This window comes from Equus przewalskii, chromosome 16 (genome assembly GCF_037783145.1).
Source record: "Equus przewalskii isolate Varuska chromosome 16, EquPr2, whole genome shotgun sequence".
Lineage (NCBI taxonomy): Eukaryota > Metazoa > Chordata > Mammalia > Perissodactyla > Equidae > Equus > Equus przewalskii.
In genome coordinates, this window is record NC_091846.1 from 20,545,246 (window position 1) to 20,556,948 (window position 11,703).

General features: G+C 42.2%; 1 long non-coding RNA gene across 2 annotated transcripts; it reads right to left on the bottom strand.

Moving 5' to 3' along the window:
* Positions 1 to 3,741: 3,741 nt before the first annotated feature.
* LOC103551993 (uncharacterized) lies at positions 3,742 to 10,563 on the bottom strand. 2 transcript variants are annotated; one of them, XR_011528062.1, is made up of 3 exons: positions 10,131 to 10,563; positions 9,877 to 9,935; positions 3,742 to 6,085 (listed from the first exon to the last, which is right to left on the bottom strand). It is a non-coding gene; the product is annotated as an uncharacterized lncRNA (long non-coding RNA). The 2 variants fall into 2 exon arrangements; XR_545135.2 differs by having other exon boundaries at positions 3,781 to 6,085; positions 10,143 to 10,495.
* Between the last annotated feature and the right edge of the window lie 1,140 nt (positions 10,564 to 11,703).

Consider the following 11,703-nt stretch of genomic DNA (forward strand, 5'->3'; position numbering starts at 1 on the left):
CTGCAATGATGGAAGTGTGTAACACGATAGCCATTAAGCTCTTGAAACGTGGCTGAAGAATTGAGTTTTCAATTTTAATTTTAACAGGCACAGGTGGCTGGTGGATACCATATTGGACAGCACAGCTTTAGAGGGCTGGTCTAGCTATACTGCATTCACTGGGCTTGGTGTACCATCCTCCACTAGGATTTGGTCATGCGAAACCACCAAAATGTCCCCCTTGTCATGGCTCTGCATTATACACGTTTTATAAATACCAGGAGCTCAATAAGAGAAAATGAAGAGAATAATCATCTGCATTTGTGATTATATAAGTAACACTAGATCCAACACCAAAATCATCACAAACAGTCATTTTGCTTCTAATAAATCTATCTTTTCTGTAATCCTGGTAAAGTAAAAACATGAGACAGTATAGTAGCTATACATAGCCTCTTAGTTTTCAACTGTTCAGATAATCTCTAAAATGAATACTTTACAGATTTCTTCTTTCTAAATAACTTCTGAATAATTTGTAAAGACCAATCTCTATGCCCGTTTCAGTTAAATAACTCCTTGCAGAGATACGCACTAATCGCATCGTTAAGAAATTAGGCCAAGGAGTTTTGCTTTCTTCTGCCATGTACTGCCTCAGAAGCTAGCTGAAACATCTCAACTTGCCCACCAGCTAGCTGTGTCCTGTATCCAATTAGTTTCAGTAAATTATAGAGAAAGAGGAGCATTGTTGAACCAAGAACTGCATGCAATATTTAGATTTACAAACTAATACAGTATAAAGGCTTCCTAAGAAGCTTTCATGCTTCCATCTGAAAGACTGGCTCCTTCAAATGATACCATTGATTCCCGACATCAGACAGTCAGCGCAGAGAAGTCAGGCAGTGGACACTCAGAGAACTAATTCAAATGGGGGTGCCAGCCCCATGGCATGTTACTATTTAATGGACTCAAAGGCCAGCGTTCTTGTGTCTGCACATGCTTTATCAGACAATTAGGCTTTTGTGTCCTGATAAAGTCTGGCCTTGAAGACTTGTTTTTCGATGTTCATCTTTCAAGAGAAAACAAAAAGTTTTAACCAGATGAAATTTGCCTATGTGAATATTCCCCACCCCACCCCACCTTTGGGTGGCGGAATCTCCCCTTCTTGAAATATCCTGGGTGTCTTAGCAGAAGCCGAGAATGGTCTACTGATAGGATACTTTCATTTGTCACATCTGTAGCAGGAGAAAGTCAATACAGTTTAAAATTGGAATTTCAAGATTTGACTTACTATCTAATTTTGTCTCAGACTCGTTGCTTGATAATGGGCAGGGTCACAAGCTGGGAATCGGAAGGGAAGCTGCAGACTTTATCTCTAGAGAATTTGTGGTGAAGACTGTCTCAGAAAATACTCTGACCACAGAGAAGATGAAGAGACCAGATAAATCCCATGGGCCCATGAGCACGGAAAACTGCTTATGGGCCTTTTTTTTGGACATACATAAAAGAGGTCAAACCAAATTGTAACAAAGCTTCTAAAAGTTGAGACACTCTTTGATGCGACTCATTAATTCAAGGAGAGGGGGAAATCATACAGAAATTATAAAGAATATCTTTGTCACCTTATAATGTTTTTTGATCCAAATCAAGATTCCTAATGTTAAAGTAAATATTTTGTGTGTGTGTGTGTATGTGTGTGTAGACTGTATTTTAAATTAGTAGGTGAGTATAAATATCTGAAAACGGGCATGTCAGAGCATTCAGTTCAAACCTCCAGGTAGTCCAGCAAGGAATATTATTGTCCCCAATCAAGCACCAGAGAAGATACATAGTTGAATATTTTACCGACTTGTAAGTACAGATCATTACTTCTAACAACTGGGCAGAAAACAGCATCTTGGGTCAACGTAATGCCACATGGTATATCACAACAAGCCACTTTGAAATGTAATTACTTTTACAGAAATATAATCCTTTCACATTTTGTTTTGTTGACAAATAGACCGTGCAGCGGCCAAAGAAGTGTCGATGGAACACTTTTGTCAGAAGCATATGCTTCACTTTAGCCAAGAAAGAAGAAAAAACTTGATCAACGTGTATGTGTGTATCATGAAACACTTAATCAGAAAGATATACAGATCTTTTCTTTTCCATAATCATGAGACCTGAGATTTTCTCAAGGGAAATGTTCCAACATGAGAAAGAAAATACATAGTTCAAAAAGCCCGTGTTTTCAATTTGCTGCCACATGGTTTAAATTATCTATGTATTTATTAAGGGCGCTAAATAGGCAGCTTAATTTAGGGAGAGGGGTCATTCAAGTTGAGAAAAATCATGTTTAATCCCTTAGCTCACTACAGGTTGATTGTGCTTTTTAAATGCATACAGCCTCAGCTAACAAAATTCCCCGTGATAAGAAGGTCCCCTGTCTGCTTCTAAATTTGTCGGCTGCCAATAACAATGGAAACTTGTTAAGCTCCTGGCTCCAGGCCCAGCCTCTCTGGGTATCTTCCAGAATTAGGGATTTGTCAGTTACTTTCTCTTTATGTTGCCAATGTGCTTGCTTCCAATTTGGGGTTTGCCTTCTCTGTTCCTGGCACACCACGTGTTTGTTCCATTACTATAGGGTGGAAACAAAAGGGCCAGGGCATCAGAGCTTCTTTCTTTGCATGATAAGTCTGCCTTGATTTTCTCTCTGGATGGGGGATGGAGTGAGTCTGAGGGGAACTATGAGGAAGACATGGTTAGACGTAAGGAATTGGAAATTTGAACACTTACTGTATATTTGATGACATTACAGAATCCTAATTTTTTTTAGGCATCATAATGGAATAGCTATGTTTTTTTATAAAGAGTCCTTATGTTTTAGAAATATAACATGAAATATTTTAGATGAAATTATATGATGTCTTAATTTTTTTCCAAGTGATATGGAGAAAGTAGATGAGGGTACCGATGAAACAAGTGTGGCCATGGGTTGATAATTGTTGAAGGTGGTTGATGGGAACATAGGGGTCCATTAGATTATGATGTTTATTTTTGTATACATAGTTGACATTTTCCATAATAGAAAATTAAAAAAAATTTTAAATAAAGAGAAAAAAGGTGCCAGGGAATACAAGATCCCCAAATAGCCATCTCTAAACTATCAATAAATCTTAGGCAAGAAGAATGAGAACCTAAGAATCCTTCAGAACCTGGCTTTCCGCCCCTGTGCAGCTTGGATGAAACAGCACATTGAGGCCTCCGTGCTTGGCCCTCGGTGTTGTGTCAGACTCTAGTGTTTTGTATTGCGTGGTTCTCTGTTCTATCAAACATCGCTGGCTAGGACTCACAGGCTGAGCAACTCTTCTTTCGACGGCTCAGAGTGTGGTTGGAGTTTATCAATCTCTCTCCTTGGGTCTCTGCCGATCTCCGAATCCCATATGCACAGGGCTAAAATGCCCTGAGTCATTTCTGCACGGCCCCCAATCACAGCACAAATGGATTCTCTGCATGGAGCTGACTCCAGATGCACACAAGCAGTCTTCGAATTCCACCTATTTTTATTTGCAACCCACCCCGTGTGGCCAGACAATGGCAGGAAGCCTTTCTCCCAGTGACCCCACAGCAGCCTTCCTTCCTCCTATGCCTGTTGCTGTGGCTTTGGTTCTCATTCCCCTCCATGTGCTAAAAGCAGCCCCTTTCAGGACCTCTTGAGGCTCTGGCCTCTGTCCTTCCCTGTCTTGCGTGCTTATTTTGACTACCAGAGCATGAACCCCATTCTTTTTCTTCTTCTTCTTCTTCTTCTTCTTCTTCTTCTTCTTTTTGTTTTGTTGGTGAGGAGGATTGGCCCTGAGATAACATCTGCACCAATCTTCCTCTACTTTTTGTATGTGGGATGCTTCCACAGCATGGCTGATGAGTGGAGTAGGTCTGCACCTGGGATCTGAACCCGGGAACCTGGGCTGCAGAAGCAGAGTGTGAGGAACTTTAACCACTCAGCCATGGGCCGGCCCCCATGGAGCCCATTCTTAAGCAGACAGAGCAGTGTCAGGTGAAGACCTGAGAGACAGCCCCAGGCATAGGCCTCTTGGTGTCTAGTGTCTAATTCCGAGGGTGTGAGACATTCTGCCTTCTTAGGGCAGCTGCTGCAAGCCTCATCTTGGAGAGATGATGTTAGCCCTCACCCTGGAGAGCAGATATCGTGCGCTTTGGATTTCGACATCAAAAGCTCCTCTGAAGTACTCTGAGCCCCAGTGCAATATCTTCCTCCTTGGTTTGGCTTGAGGCACCTCTGCCCAACCTCTGCCCACCTCTATCCCAAGCAGAGATTCTTGAGGTAAAAGAGAGAGAGAAGTGTGCTATGAGAATAAACCGTCATTAAGGACCAAGAGGCTGAAATAGCAGAACAAGCCTGAGCAGAGGAAACCACTCCTCTCCTGCACCAGAATCTCCAGAGCGTGAGCACTTCTTACGTTTGATGTCCTATTTCACCCTTATTCTTGAGAGTAGGGAGAGGTCAAATATGCAAAAGACTGGTCTGGGAGTAACCAGACTTGACCCAGCCCTAACCAGCCACTAAGCAGCCCCTGACCAGCCATCTAACTTTGGGTGTGCTTTATTTCATTCATTTATCCAATATCAAGTGCCAACCACAGTAGTAGGCACTGTAGCGATCAAATGAGAAATGCACACTCTTTAAGAAGCCCATGGGAAAGCAGACCCATAAATAAAATATAAGCCACCAAATATTGCAGGACTTATAGTATAGGGTACTAGGATGTAGGGTCCAGGGGTCTCTGAGAAGGGAATGGTCTATTCCACCTGGTTCATGGAGGGGAGGATGATTCGCAAGGGCCCACTGCACCTCAGTCTTCCTGTGTTATCATAACAAAGTCACACCAGAGTATCGACACAACCATTCTTCTTCTAGAAGTGCAAATATCTCTGTATTTATGTAAGTGGGGAACGAAGGCACAGAAATGTTGGCGATTTGTTCATGGTCCTACAAGGAGTTGGTGGCGATGCCAAGGCTAGGACAGGGGTTTTGTGATTCCTGGCTCAGCGCTCCTTCTATCAGGCACTAGCTCAGTCTCAGTGCTAAGAGTCGCCTTACAACATTAATTAATTCAAACATGTCTGCTTATTTCATCCAAAACAGGACTTGAAAAATCACCAGCGGTTCTCAGCTTGAACCTAATTTTGAATGAAGGGAGAGAACTGTTCTGCAAACTCTCTCCATTTTCCTCACAGCACGTGATGAGCACTGGGGCTCCTTGCAGAAGTCCCTTATGGTGAAAACAAAACAAAACGTAGTGCTCATTCCAATAAACTTGCAGTCAACCCTAGCCCAGAAGCAAAATCCCATGCAGAGAATATAACCTCCTGTTCCTCACAAATCTATAAGAGAAAGAGATTTGTGAGTAGGGTGTTCAGCTGTGCGAATAGACCACCGTTCATTAGGCGTCTTGTTGAAAATTCTACTTTAAAACTTGTTTTTTCCAACTGAAACCCTGAATTTTTTTCTTGAGTACCTATCGATGCAAAAAGGAGAGTCCCAAAAACAGAAAGAAAATGTAGATAAGGAGAGGGAGGGAGAGAGAGAGAGAGAGGAACAACATACTATGGAGTACAAACAAAACTGCAGCTAATGATATTCACGCTTGGCCAACTTCAGTTTGGCCATAACCTATAAAAATGCCACATTTAGAAGTTTAATGAACCTTCATTCCTTGTCAAATTAGCAAAGCTTTCACTATCTGACTCTAACGTTTCCAATGCTGACATCTCAAAGGCTCAAAGTTGAGTGAGACAGGAATTATAGAATGAAGGGGCAGCTGTACAATGCTCTTCTGGACTGCCAACCTTCTGGATTCCAAGACCTTCATTGGAGGCTGTGGCAGATTGCTAATTGTGCCCCCAAATCCCTTTTCTCAGTTTTAGCTGAGCACATAGCTCAGCTGTCCAGGTAACGACTTCATTTTCCATCCTTTCTTGCAGCTATGTGAAACCAGTGACTATGTCCCAACCAATGGGATGGGATCTGAAACGATGTGTGCCACTTTTGGATTTTGCCGTTGAAATGATTGGTGTGCACTCTCTCAGGTTATTTCCTTCTTCCCATTGTCTGTAAAGCAAAGAGAATGGAGTAGTCACCTTGAACCCAGAAATGGAAGCCATGTGTTAAGAATGTCAGAGCCTGCCCATCAACTCTGAATCATTCCTTTCTGAGAGGTAAAGTGAGAGAGAAGTAAATTTCCATCTGATTTAAACCACGGTATTGTGGGGTCCCTTTGTCATAGCGGCTTACCTCTATGCCGACCAACAATCCCATGGGTTGGGGTCAGAGTCTTGCTTAAAGACCCATACACGCTTCCCCAGTGACTCCCTCTTTGTCTTTGTCATTGAGAGTGGGCAAAGCAATACTTTCAGACTCAACTTTCAGAGAAGTTACTGCATGAAGTATTCATTTCTAGATGTGTGTGCTAAGGAAATGCCAAAATCAGAAAAAAATCAACATGGTATTCCTTATGAAACCAAGAATCGTACCCCATCAACTTGAACAACAATAGTAGGATGATTAATTAAAATGTGAGCTATCTACGTACATTTTATCTAATTCCAGAAAGGATTTAAAGTGTAACTATTGGGAAAAAAACATATTTCTATCGAAAGTGTGTGTGCATGTGTGTGCACGTGCTCACGCATGCGCCCCACTGGCTTTATTAAGCGTGCACCCAGATGAGCCTTGTATTTAAAAGCATTTTGGCCTGCCCTATTTTGATCCCAGTGCTAGGCACCATTATTTGGTGACATACATTTGAAAGCATGGCTGTCTTTTAATTCATTGTAAATGTCAGTGGATGGTAGACACAAATAAGAAGACTCTCCACAGCTCTTATACTGATAAAAATTTAGAATCATAATTCCTACAGTTAATTTTTTCCACTAAGTCCTAATAGATTAGAACCTTTTGATTTGGTAGGTAACTAAGTATTTAACAATGATCTTCAGTTTTAGACCTTAACTACATGATGTTTAGAATAATTCACCCTTTAGCCTCTTACTTCTTAAAGTGGCATTTTCTCCTAACTTTTTATTTTGGAAAATTTCCAAACTACCAAGACGCTGAAAGAACAGTATCATGAACGCCAGCATACTCTTCACCTAGGCTTTATCTCATTCTCTCTCCCTCACTCCCTGATAAACCATTTGAGTGTAATTTTCAGGCATAATTTTTAATAAAATGAAAAATGATCATAACGTTAATGAGAGAAAAATAGTTATCTCTGAAGATACTCATTTTGATCATTTCTGGATGGTAAGACTCTATGATTTTTTTCCCTATGTTTTCCAAAGTTTCCAGGGGCAAAAAAAGCTTGAAAACTTTATACTTCACTGAACCGATAATTCTATTAAGAAGTTTGATTAAAATTTACTACTATATGTGATGCAATTATTTCCATTTTGTGAATGTGGATAATTCCAAGTGTAGTGCCAGGGGCATGAGGGATATTCAGTTAAATCATTACGATGGTAGCATTTTTATGCCAACCAAAATGTGACCATCTCTATCTCTTGCATCCAGCTGAACAGATACTCTAATTATCTTTCAAACATGCCCTGATCAGTGCTTCGATAGCCTGTGGCTTATAGTGACCTCTCCTGAAAGGACTCTCCCACCAGTCTTACTTGGTTTTGTTTAAGACCGATACTACCTTCAAAGGATCTATGAATGGTCGTGCTCAAAATGAAGCTATGGCAGTAAGTTTTTGCCACAATTGTTGAAAAGTCTTTCCCCATAAAAATCTGCCCGTTCGGTGTTTTGGTTCACAGAGTTTCTCTAATAAAGTGGTTCTTCAATGCTGGCTGGGTGTCAGAATCACTATTTCAAAGATTTAGGGGCCCGATCTTCATCCCAGATGGGTACGTGCGTATGTGTTTCTATGTGTAGGCATGTGTGTGCATGTGTGTGCATATGTGTGCTTGTGTGTGTGTGTAGGGAGAGACTATCCATTCTTATCCAGCTCCGCATGATGTTGATGTGCACGCTGGTTTGAGGACCACTGCCCTAGACGCCTGTCCCCATTCCAAAGAAAAAGGAAATAAGGCCTTTAGAGAACCCACCCTGGTCTTCCCAGGCCAACACTGACTAGCAGATGTATTCGATAAAGGCTCGCTGACTCAGTGAACAGACGAACACCAGTTCTCAGGACTTCTGAACCTTTCCTAATCACTAACATTGACTATGCAGACTACAAATGTGTTGCTCAAGTTACCTGAACTCTAAACCAGTGGTTTTCAATTTCAGTATGCCCAAGAATCACCTACAGAGTTTATTTTAAAAGTGTGTATCCCTGGGCCCATCTCCAGAGAGTCTTATTGAACAGCTTTAGACTGGGCACCGGGCATGTGCATTGTGATCAGCACTCTGGGCGATTCTCTTGCAAGAATATCTTTTGAGAAACACGGTATCCAAGTTATGGGTACAAGATATTGTGGTAGAGTTAGTCTGAAAGGAGCTTCACTATCAATCAAAATGGATCATTGACATTAATAGATGTGGCCACATTATTAATTAAAATTTTGTTAAAAACTTTACCAAGAGTAAAGAGTCTGGGAAGCCGGCTCAACTGATGTTATGGCTGGTACTTTGGAGATTCCAGTGTACACTTATGCTTCCATTTCTTACCATCTAGATCCTGTCACCAGGGCTCTCTTCAAGTCAGGTGATGTAAAAAATAATGAAGTTAAATCAGGTAGCTCTAGCCAGACATTTTAGTGAAAAGGAATAATCGCAAAATAATTTCTCTTTTTATAAGGTATATTTATTCCCACACCTATCTCCTAAAGCAGGACAAAGACAGCAAAATATTGATGTAACGGTGGTATGAGAGTGTTCTGGGTCAAACATGACTAAGAAGTCAAAACAAGAAGGAAACAGGAATTTACAAAAAGAGTCTAAAATAAAAGAAATTAATAGTATGAATTAGTGTCTCAAGTAATAAAGAGATTACATGTTTAGATTTAACATTGCTGCTTCATTCTGCTTTTCATTTGCATTTCTGCTTGAGCATTTTTATGAACGTCTCAAACAGAATGATAGTCTGTTTGTTTCTTGCTGGCTCCTGGCAGGAAAAACATAGCTTTTTTTGTATAACAGGCAAATAAGGTACTGAATCTGATTTCGGGTCTTGTCTGACATTAGTATCACAAACCACACACACAAGGACCAGTGGTGTCAGCACTCCTCAGACGGCCTCTCATTATTCACAAGGATTATCCTGCAGGAGTGATGAGAAGCTTGACAGCCATCTGAATACTGTGACTGGACGAGGACCCCAGTAGGATCCCAGCCATGGCCAAATGCGCACATTATGTGACTCATGTTTGCATGAGATCTCTTTTAAAGTGTTAGAGAACTTCTCAACAGGGATCAGGGTAGTGACATTTCCAGGAGAAATTCAGAGTTCTCAGCTTTTCTGAATCTACCTTGTATCTTATATGCTAGACAACTCATGCCTCCAAGCTGAGGTGACGTCATGGAAAAGAATACTCCCCAACCAAAGCTGCTGAGATTGGCGCCATGATTCATAACCCAGAAGGAGAAAGCCACAGTTTCTTTTCATTTTCTCATCTGTTTGCTGGCCAGCCTGCCCATTGCCCCACCCCCAGCCCCACCAGCCCCACTCCTGGGCCTGCTCGTCACCCTGTGGTAGGCAGTCTAAAGGAGGCTGGCCTCTGCCACTTCCTCCTTCCTCTACTTTCCTCTCCTAACACTAAGCCCCATCCTCCCACGCACACCACAAAACCAAAAGAATGGAATGAAAGGAGGTAATACTCAAGGCGGATGTGTGATGGCCGAACTCCGGTTCTGGAGTCAGACAGCCCTGGATTCCAGTCCAACTGGTCACTTACCACTGCATGACCTTCAGCAGCTTATTTCAACTCTGTGAGCATCGGTTTCATCATCAACCCTGAGATTTAAACAAGACAATACATTCAAGACATTTAGGACGGCTCTAGCAAGTTCTCAATGCCGCGCTCTCAGTAACATGGAGATAACAGTAATAATCATAGGACGAGTACTAACAAAGGATGCTGATAAACTGTTTTATTGTGTGGTCTCTCAGGATTTCCACAAAGAAAAGAACACAGAAAATTCTTATTACCTGGAGACATACCTCACACCAATACTTGGTAAGCAGGATTCTAGATATTTATAGACTTGACAGGCCTGCAGAACAAATTCCTGACTTGTTTGTAGCACCTTGTTCTTTTTCAAACTCTTCCGCTTCCATGCTGTTTCTCTGAAGAATGAAGCATCATTTGGTTTATAACCTTGTCTACGCAGCCACTCATTAAAGAAGGCAAAGAGCGGCCAACAATCCTCACTCTCTCGCAAGGCCCCCTAAGTCTCATCTGTCCTCTGGCTGTCTGAGGAGTCACCAATGACGTCAGCCAGATGGCCGCCACTGCCCACAGCTCCAGGCTGCTGAAATAGAAAGGGTCCTTGCTTTCTCTTCCTTGGCTGCAGATGGAAAATTTGGAGTCTCTGGGAGTAGGGAGTGTGCTGGGAGGACCCAGCTGAGACAGGGAGTCAGCAGAGAGAGGAGGCAGCCGCGCCAGCTATTCATGTTTCTGTGACTCTCCACGGACAGAGTGGGCATTGTTTAAAATCACATAGAAATTGTTCTACACGGCCCTCAATCTCATTAGCTGCCCGGCCACTTTTCCACATTAATCATTCAAACTGACGTGAGTAAATAATACCACATGTGGTTGTGATGACAGTTGTCTCCATAATGTATTTGTCTCGAGGTACTCGTGGTTTTTGCTAAAAAAAAAAGTGTCAGTGACTGACTTTAGAAAACTGTGCAGGCAGGATAGCTGGCTATCTTTATGAGGAGCAGTAGAAAAACTTGAAAACTTACGTTGGGAGAGGCTGAGGGCAGGCGACAGTGGTGAGTTGTGCTCTCAGCACAATGGTGCCTTAACCCTGATAAGACAGAAAAAATTAGTAACGCTCAGAGTCCCTACTCCCTACACATTTCACACACATGTCCAGCCCCACTCCCAACTGTGTCTGTCACTTGCATTTCTGCACAATACTCAAGCAATCTTTGTTGAAACTAGATATAATCCTTGGGACAAGCATATCCACCCTCCCTCCTTCCTTCTTTCCTAGGTACATGGTTTGTACCTAGTTTTGTGCTAGACGTGGAAAATCCTAAGAAGAAAGGTACAGTTCCGGCCCCTGAGGAAATAAAGGACGGTAGGGTCTGGTGGGAGGATACACAAACAAACCAGGACCATATAGTGAAACACGAACATTGGGTTCAAATCCCAGGTGAAAATTATGCATAAATAGTTGAAAAAGTTTAGCCCTCCTCATGGGGGTTATAGCACCTATTGAAATGAGGAGTCCAAAAAGGTACAGCCTGGGTGAGGAAGGTGGAGGAGGAATGTAGTCAGGATGGAAGAGTGCTGGCCATCAAACACCATGAGAAAGGTAAGATGCCAGTGGCCAGTGGGTCTGGGACTCATTGGAGCAGAAGACAGAGGCAGCTCTCCAGGGATGGCAAATACCTGGATCAGAACAAGAGCATCCCATGGAAATCTACAAGCTTGACAGACTGAGGTCAGAATAATCCTCCCACTTGCTCCTTGGGCATTGGGTTGAGGCAAAGCTTAGCAAAGTGTTCCCAAATCAGGCTGACCCTCAGAATCACCTGGAAACATTTT